The following is a 9,321-nucleotide window of genomic DNA, read 5'->3' on the forward strand; positions in this document are numbered from 1 at the left end:
GTCACAGAGTAAAATGGGTCCTCCTCCTGATTTAGTTTTATTGAGTTGCTCCCCAGCCTCTCCCAGCAAACACGCATGTACACACACGTACTACGTATATACACGTATCTACTACGTATATACACATGTACTCTGTATATACACACCATCACAGTCAGTTGCTTGATCGCACCCCATAAGGGAGAAGCTCACAATGCAGACTCTTCAATCTAGCAGACAGAGGTGGATCAGGACCATAGGCTGAAAGCTGAATCAGAGGATGAAAAAATGGAACTGGAAATAATGTGCACATATTTAATACAGAGATGGACACATCACCAGGACATTCCTTGTGGGACATGACGGACCCCCTGAGACCATGCAAGCAAGGATGCATGTCTCTGCAAGACCTGCTCAGCTCATTGCAGCTGTATTTGGTGCAACACTTAATGGTAGGCTCCTTGGTCATAGTATCTTAGTTACTAGGGTCGGAAGAGACCTAAACAGATCACCAGGTCCGACCCCCTGCTCTGAGCAGGAACGGGTGCCAGGGTCATTTCACTATGCTGTCCCAGCGATCAGACCCTAAGGAGCCCTTCTGGCCCTCGATCGGTGGTCGTCACCCAGCCACACTGAGCATGTGCAGGGCAGGAGTGGACGTTTCAGCCACTGCTGGTATTTTCTTTTTTCTCTTGATTCAATTACAATTGCCAATTTTGTTGTTTGTTTTTTTTTATATCTCTTGATATTTTATAGTTAGCTGTGCTCATTCCCTTCTTTTCTACAAATAGCAAGCTACAGCAACAGATCCGTTCACGCTCACAGGGCTAATAAGCTCAAGGGAAATTCTCAGCACATCAGCAGTGAGCACATAACGCGATTCGGTTACTTGAAAGAACACAAGCAGGCCTCTTCTGTAATGAATGATCTGGCAAGGGATTCGCACGTGTCTGCTGTGGGTAATAATATCTCCTTCCCCAGGGAATAAAGCTGCATACCAGCGGGGGGGTGGGGGGGAGAGGCTTCTGAGGAGCTCCACCATGGGCTCTGACGGACATTTGAGACGAGACCACGTTCACTGTAGTTAGTTGCAAATAACATTATTTCAAAATGTCAAGCAGTTGTTTGTGATGAATTCCACAGGCAGGCACAAAGGGACAGGAGCTTTTCTCACCCAGCCTTTCCTTTTTATTTCTCTATTTCTTTATTGCAAGGAAACACACTAAGGCTGCATTGTTCACAGGCTCTTGCACTAGCTTTGTATTGAATAATTCAGCAATGTACCTGCCAAGGCAGGTGCAATCTCACCCACTTTGTTTTAATCATAAAATTGCTCTTTTTTTCTTCTTCTTGTACTAACAAGGATCGTTGCTCATGCAGGGCTTTGGTACCTTTTGGGCACAGAGGGATTGTGATCCCAAGTTGCCATAGGCTTCCTCTCCTTAGGCAGTTCCTTATGAGTGTCCAAAACTGAGATTTGCTGAGTGCTGTGGATACTTATATGCTCAAATTCCCATTAGTTTTAATGGTCTCCGGCTTCTATTCTGTTGCACCTAGAAAAAGCACAGACCAACTGCAGATTATTACATATACTGTCCATACCAATGGAGGCATTACATATAACCTCCTCAGTCTGATGAAGGGTGCTGGTACCCAAAGGCTTGCAAAGAAGGTTTTTTTCCAACTATTTCAGGTGTTCTAAAAAACGGTATCAGGTATACTCAAAAAACCTTGTCTGACATTAGTTTTAATGGAGTTTGTAATCTAAAACTCCTAGGAGTCTTTGAAAATGCTGGCCAAAGCATCCAAGAGCTCATTTGTATTTAAAAAAAAGCAAAGATTTCACTGTTCTTCCTGCAGGATAATCATGGCTGTTTTAAAAGTGGGTGGGCAGAAAGCTTCAGAAAAGCATCCAGAGCAACGGGGTCCATCATTCATAACTTTGAAATCCTCAAAAGCCTCCTGTAAATGTTCCTCTCTAGAAATGCTGACTCTCCTCTTTCATTGGCCCATGTGACTTCTAACAAAGCTTACTATTATGAACCAGACTGGAGACAGACATATCAAACTATCAACCTACCTCACGTTGTCTCTGAGCTTACCTACCACGGGGACTTGCGAGCTCAGAAATGGAGCCGATGAAATTACAAATGACTGCTGGTAATATCCATCACTGTGGTCTTAGACATCTCCGAGCAGTTGCCAACAAGCAATAAATGAATAACAGAAAAAAATAGGGCTGGACGAGACCCCAGAAGGTCAAGCTAGTCCACCCTTTACTCCAGACGGGGTCATCCTTGTCTACCAAACCAGCCACGTGTTTCTCTAACCTGCTCTTAAAAGCTTCCAAGGACACAGCTTCCACGGCTTCTGTCGGTGGTTTGTTGCAATGCTTAACCACCTTCATAATGATGAAGTCCTTTCTAATAGATAAGTCCAATACCAACCCCTCTTTTCTGGATTTGAAGACTGTTATTAAATCTCCTCTCAGTCTGCTATTATCCATACTAAATAACACCCGTGCTTCCAGCCTTCCCTCATATGTCATGTTTTCTACACCTCAAATCATTTTCATCATTCTCCTCTGGACTCTTACCCACATCCTTCCAGAAGTTGTATGCCTGAAACTGGATAGATTAGGATTTACCAGCTCTGAATTGAATGGAAGAACCACTTCCACGTCCACATGATAGGGCTTAATTCCACCTTTAAGGTGCTTTCCTTGTGTTGGACTCTGGTTTTATTTCTTGGATCTCACTGAACATTGTTTTACTTCCCAGAGGTAATTCTCCAGTGCTGTGTCTATTGCCCACAGAGCTGCATACGACATGGCATCTGGGATTGTTCAACACCTGGGTTTTTCAACAAGCTGCCTGGGGTCGGTCAACATCTGGATTGCTCAACATGCCGTCTGGGATTGTTCAACTTCTCAATGCTGCTCCTTGAAGTACGCACCACGGATTTACCTTGCTCCCCATACCTGGGAAAAAGAGTCGGGATAAACTCTCAGCCAGTGGAGAAGATCTTCAACACCAGGTCAGGATCGGCATCATGGAGGAGTGCTTCACTGTACAGGTATGGGAAGATGCCATAGGAAGACCAGATAAAGACTTCCCAGCTTTCCCACAAGTGCTTTCACATTGGGGAACCCCCTTTTAAGGATAAGAAGTGCAATTCAAACATGTAACTGTGATGGATCTCCATTGGTTCGGACAGTATATGTAATAATTGTAAAATTGTTGTAATAATTGCATACCAAACACTTGGAGAGCATCTGTTACAGGTCTTTAATACATTGATGGTGTTTCCAGTTTCATAAACTCTTCTACTTTGATCTGCAGTTCCTGGCACCTATTCACAGGCATGCAAATTAGTAGCAGCATTTTTTTTTAACATACAACACTGGAAAGTCTGTCCCTATTAAAGGCAATGATAATTTCACCGCTGAGTTCAATGAGACCAGAATTTCATTCTCAAAATGGAGTGGAAGTGGGGCACACAAAACCAAAAAGCAACCATGAGTGACAAACGATGGGTTTCGCATACAGGAAAGGTTATTGTTGCAAGATCACCTGGCTGCTGATCTCTGTGTGTGAAGGGATCATAACACTTGTACTAACATAATTTTGATGAGAAATTAGAGTGCACTTTTAGTACTGACTGTATCCTGCTCTTTATGCAATGTTTTGCATCCATAAATTAGATTCATTGGTTTCCTTAATTATTTCTGAAACTAAAAGATTGCAACTACATATGCTTTCTCTTGACTCTTTCTTTCCAGATTAAAAAAAAAAAATTAAAATGTGCCAAAACGAATGTCATTTTTAGTCACTCCTATAGTTTACATTAAATTATTCAGCCATATTTAGAAATAAACCTGCAGATTTTACTCTTGTCACTCTAAACAAGTTGGAAAGAGTCCATCATACATCAACAAAAATTATTAGAGGTCCAGAAAAGATGACTTAAAAGAAAAGGTAGGAAGAACTGGAATTGTTTAGTCTAGAGAAGAGAAAACCGTGGGAGGATTTGATAACAGTCTTCAAATACCAGAAAAAAGGTTGCTATAAAGAACACGGTAATGCACTATTTTCTGTGGTCACAGAGCACAGAAAATTGAAGTAACAGCCCCAAATTACAGCAATGGAAATTTAAGTTGGATATTAGGAAGCATTTTTTGACTATAGAGATGGTTAAGCACTGCAATAAATTAACTAGAGAGGCTCTGAAATCTCCATCCTTAGAAGATATTAGGAGGAGGTTAGACAGGTACTGTAATGAGATGGTTTAGAAGGGGTTGATCCTGCCTAGAGCAGGGGTTGGACTACAAGACCACCCAAGGTCCCTTCCAACTCTACTTCTCTATGGTTCTGTGAAATCACTTCTCGGGGCTGAATGTAAGCATAATGCAATTTTACTTAATCTCAGAGATGCTACAACTAAAACAAAGAGTGAGTTAAGGGCTCGGATTCCTTAAGGTTCGGGTGCAGGCACTTAGGTCTTGAACCCAGCTGTGTTCTCCTTCTCCAACTGAATAGCACACGAGTCCATGATCGTCCCAGAGAAGTTGGCTGGAGGAAGGGGCTGTATTTGTGTATCAAGGCAATACCCAGAAACAGCATCTGCGCGGCAGAGTCTGAACTGCTTTGGTGTGAAGACAACCTTGGTATCCAGAGCAGGACCAACAATAGAAAGAAATACTTATTTTAGGAATAAGCAAGTTTTCACCAGGATGAAAGAAAAGGCGCATTTACTGAAAGTAGTTTCCTCTTAGAAACACCTGGTGCTGGGCTGTAATTTCTCCAGTGCATTACACATCTTGGTTGTGTGTTAACACCTGCCTGGTGTCTACTCACTCCTCGCGGCCCCTTGATGCAGAAACACTTATTGAATTCATCTTGGTTAGGCATTTCTCTTTCTTATATCACAGAAAGCCCACGTGCCAATTCATTCTTGGCAAAACATCCACGGTAATGTTATACTCAGTTAATATCGGCTTCCTAGTTATGTGTTTATCTTGCCCATCTGCTATTATAAGGACGAGTGTCATCCCCATTCTCCAAGTCAAAAGAGAAAAGAAAAGAAAAAACGAACAAATACATTAACAAATGACAGAGCGACAAGACAGGGCAAGACAAGACAGAGGCTTGTTCAGATATGTTTATATTTATTTAAAATGCAACTACCCATATTGCCATCTAGTGTGCATGGGGAAAACCTCCCCAACAAATTCTGTCATCACCAGCACATCTTCTTTCAGACTGTGCCTTAAAAGTACCCTTTGCCACGAGGCCAGCGAGACTGCCTGCTGGCTGACAACAGCTGGCAGGTAGCATGGCATAACTGAGAGTCATGCACGGGGCGACGTTTGTCTCGCAGTCACCTTGTTCTTCTCCTCTCAGCCCCTTCTGCATCTGTTGATGTCAATTAATTATTGACAAGGCTCTGGAAGGAAAAGTCTTTGCAGGAGGAAGTGTCTTTTTAGTGCATGTTTGTACAGTGCCTACTATACATTGGTGGCCTAGCCTGTGGTTGACAACTTAGATGTTACTTCCATACAAACAACAATAATCTATTTTTATTTTTCTGCCATAGATTTAAAAGTCAGAAAGAAACATTTAAGCCATCAAGCCTGACTGCTTGCAAATCATATACCAGGATGTTTTGCCCAACAATCCCCATGGTGTCTTATACATAGGTAAATGATAAGACAATTAATTCATAAGTGCAAAATAACTTGTTATAGAGCTGGAGCATCTTGACATCCAGTCTCCGTGTAAAAGACTTCACATTGAATTTTCTGTTTTCCTCAGGGAGCTGTTCCAACAGCTAATAATCCTCCCTGCTAAAACAATGCATCTTATTTCCATTTTGGACTTTTTTTTAAAATTCACTTTCCAGATCCTAGATACTGCCTTGCTGCTATTTGCTAAGGGGTGGGTGTTTACTGAACGTGGCCCAGGTGCTCTTTTTCAACTAGGTCGATTGTGTTCATGCACTATAAAGTACCTTAAACTCCCTCAAATCCAGATGTGGAATCATTTATGTAGTTCTTCTCAGAAGGTTGTAAACATCTTGTGGAAGGGACGGACACCAGGACTAGAGACGGTAGAGCAGCAGTGTCCTTACAAATGAGATAAGCAGGTATGACATACTGCAGAGGCTGCCATACGCTTTTAAATATCTAGCCTCATTAGCACACTTATATATATAGAAACACATGGTGCTGGGACCTAATAAATCTATATCTGTATCTATCTCTACCTATCTATCTATATAGATAGATATAAACACACACATATATATGTACATAAATATATATGTATATATTATAAATATGCTAATATTATAATAGACTTGTCTTCACACCAACTTATCTTCTTCTACACTTAATCAGAACAAGAAATGAACAACGAGGTCAGCAATGCAGTTAACGGGACATACAGGTGTCAGAAATACCTGCCGTCAAATAAGCTTATGTTGCAACGGAGATAGGCTTATGTATTTTGTTTGTACATGGGAGAGGGCAATGCTATTTAGTCAGAAGCATTTAATTTTCCCATTGAAAAAGCACAACATGAACAGAGAGCTTCACTTCACACAATCACAGCGTGTTTATCAACTGATACAGTAGTTTTTGCTTCCATGAGATTTGTTTTCTCAAGGTGCATCCAGCAAAACAAAGAGCAGCGCGCTTCCCTTCTGCAATGACTGCAGCGCACAGAAGCAGTATTAGCATTCCAGGAGAACCCAGCTCCGTCTGCCTGCAATCCTCCTGAAAAGATACAGCAACGTTTCAGCTCCACTCATCAACCACACAGATGATGTCTTTGTGAGCCATGGACTGAAGGCTGCTGGATATGTGAGTGTCTGAATGAGCCATTCCTGACAGCGCTGAGAGCAGACTTCTTAACATATAGGCATTGCTGATAAAATAAAATAAAAAAGAGCAGAAGCCTAACAGCATGACATTGGCAGCAGGGTCTTGGAGGAGGCTGAATAGAAAATAACTTCTCCTTTTTGCGTGTTTGCTTCTGCAATATTGATCTGCGAGACGCGCTCTGGTTTTGCCTGTCTCTGCAGTTAGGACTCCTGTGGAAGCCAGGTTTGACCATTATCAGACCTCAGGCCTAACGTTCCAGCTTTGCAGCTTGGCTCTGATTCACAAGCTCATTCCTGCTCAGCAAAGCACTTAAAAGCATGCCCGCTGAGAATACGCTTAATTGCTTCACTGAACTGGGACCCTGAGAGCAAGCTAACATGCCCCTGACTGCTGCACCTCAAGACTTGGTCCCGTTCTTTCCTAACCACTCATTCAAACTGGCCAGACCCCTGATGCCCTGCACCCCTCTCTTCTGGCAGAACTGACAAAGACAAACTATACGATCAGTGCTCTGTAACAAGAACTTTTACACCAGAGTCTGTAGGGGAAGAAAACTGTTCTCTGCAGGGGAGAAATGACAGAAATATTATTTATCTATCAGGAAAGTTGCAGCCATGGGGCAATTAGAAACCTTGGTGGCATTTCTCAGCTGAAATCGTGCTTTCCCTTTTGAGAATAAGGGGACAGATGGAGTTTGATACACATATGAACAGGGTTATGTGGTGAAGTCTCCTGAGGAAGTAGCAAACTGAACTAAATGACCCAGAAAGTCTCTTCCAGTCTGTGGTTCTACTTGCTAGGTAGGGTTCAGGAATTGGGGGTCACAGAGCTGAATGTTACTTTAAGGCTTTTATGTATTTGTATACTTTTAAATTTTTATATTTTATATATTTTTTATATTTTTATATTTTTATATTTTATTTGACATATAAATGTACTTAGCAGATGTAAATCTCTGCCAGGGCCTACCTTGTGGTTGGGATGGTTTCCAAAATGTCTATACTATTGCAACATTTTGGAGGTGGGGAAAGGGGGAGCCCCCACACTATGGCAAACCTGTTTGCCTGGGTCTGTGAAGTAAAAGGCAGGATTTTGCTCTGCATTATATACACACCATGAAAATGATGTGTGAGAACAAAGGAAGGGATGGTGATGGCAGAGATATATGAGAACACTGACCTTTACTATAGCTCCGGGAAATGGAATAATGTTACAGAATAAGACAAAAACAAGGAGAATACCAGCTGAATTGGAGCACATGGCTATATAGCATCTAAACACATGGACCTTTATGCAGCCTCTGCACTGCCTGGTGCCTGAATCGCTCATTCTGCCATCCATCAGCTGGGTTAAGGATTCGTAAGTCAAGCACCACTGTCAAGGAGTCTCTTAAGGGTCTCCTCTTTACATGTATGCCAAAGGGAAGAGAGGAAAATGGCATGTTTGTTTTAAAAGGTCACAGAAAATGAGGGCTGGAAAGGCCCTCAGGAGGTCACGTCTAGTCCAACCCCCTGCTCCAAGCAGGACCAGCCCCAACTACATTGTCCCAGCCAGGGCTTTGCCTGCCTGGGTCTTAAACACCTTCAAGGATGGAGACTCCGCCACCTCCCTGGGGAGCCTGCTCCAGTTCTTCATCACCCTCCTAGTGAGAAAGTTTTTTTTCCCCTAAAATCCAACATAAACCTCCCCTGTTGCAGCTTGAGCCCATTGCTCCTTGTTGCGTCATCCGCCCCCACTGAGATCATCCAAGTGTCTGTCCAACCTGGACGTAGAGACACCCAGTGACAGTGGGTCCAGTCTCTCTGGGTCGCTTGTTCCAGTACTGAACCATTCTCATGGATACACTGTTCTTCCTAATAAGCAAACTCATTTTTCCTTCTTACAATTTAAGTCCATCGTTCTGCTTCCTGTGGATGCAGAGCGTAGTCTATCCTCCTCCTCCTCCTCCTCCCTGTGGCTGCCCTTCTTTTGCTTTGTGCTCATCCCCCGCTTTGCTCTCCAGATGCAGGGGCTACCACAGAGGCAGGGAGCAGGGTTCAGGGGAATATTGGACCCTGATCCATACTGAGCCAGGTGCATGGATTACCTGAGCCACCAAGGGCCAATACACTTGCTGAAGAGCAGCAGGTGCTATGCAATCCATCCTGTCTCCCAACCCACAGGCCCACAGCTGCCCAAGAGGATGCTGGAACAGGATCCATGGCACTGGCTCTGTGCCGTTTGAAGGATTCAATCCTGCTCAAGTCAGCCCTCCTTGGATGTCCAAGCCACTTGTGACGGGCTTGCTGGCAGTGACCTAGCCCAGGAGTTTTGAAGGGGTAAAAGATGATTGGAGGACTTGGGATTCCCTTTCTGCATCAATCAGGCCTCAGAGACTCACCCTCCCGTGTCCTGATTGGCCCCTTGGGTCACCTGGAGGGGGATAAAAGGGGCAGCACGGCTGACTCAGGAGAGACCAG

Source organism: Crocodylus porosus, unplaced genomic scaffold (assembly GCF_001723895.1).
Source record: "Crocodylus porosus isolate Cpor-Errol unplaced genomic scaffold, CroPor_comp1, whole genome shotgun sequence".
Lineage (NCBI taxonomy): Eukaryota > Metazoa > Chordata > Crocodylia > Crocodylidae > Crocodylus > Crocodylus porosus.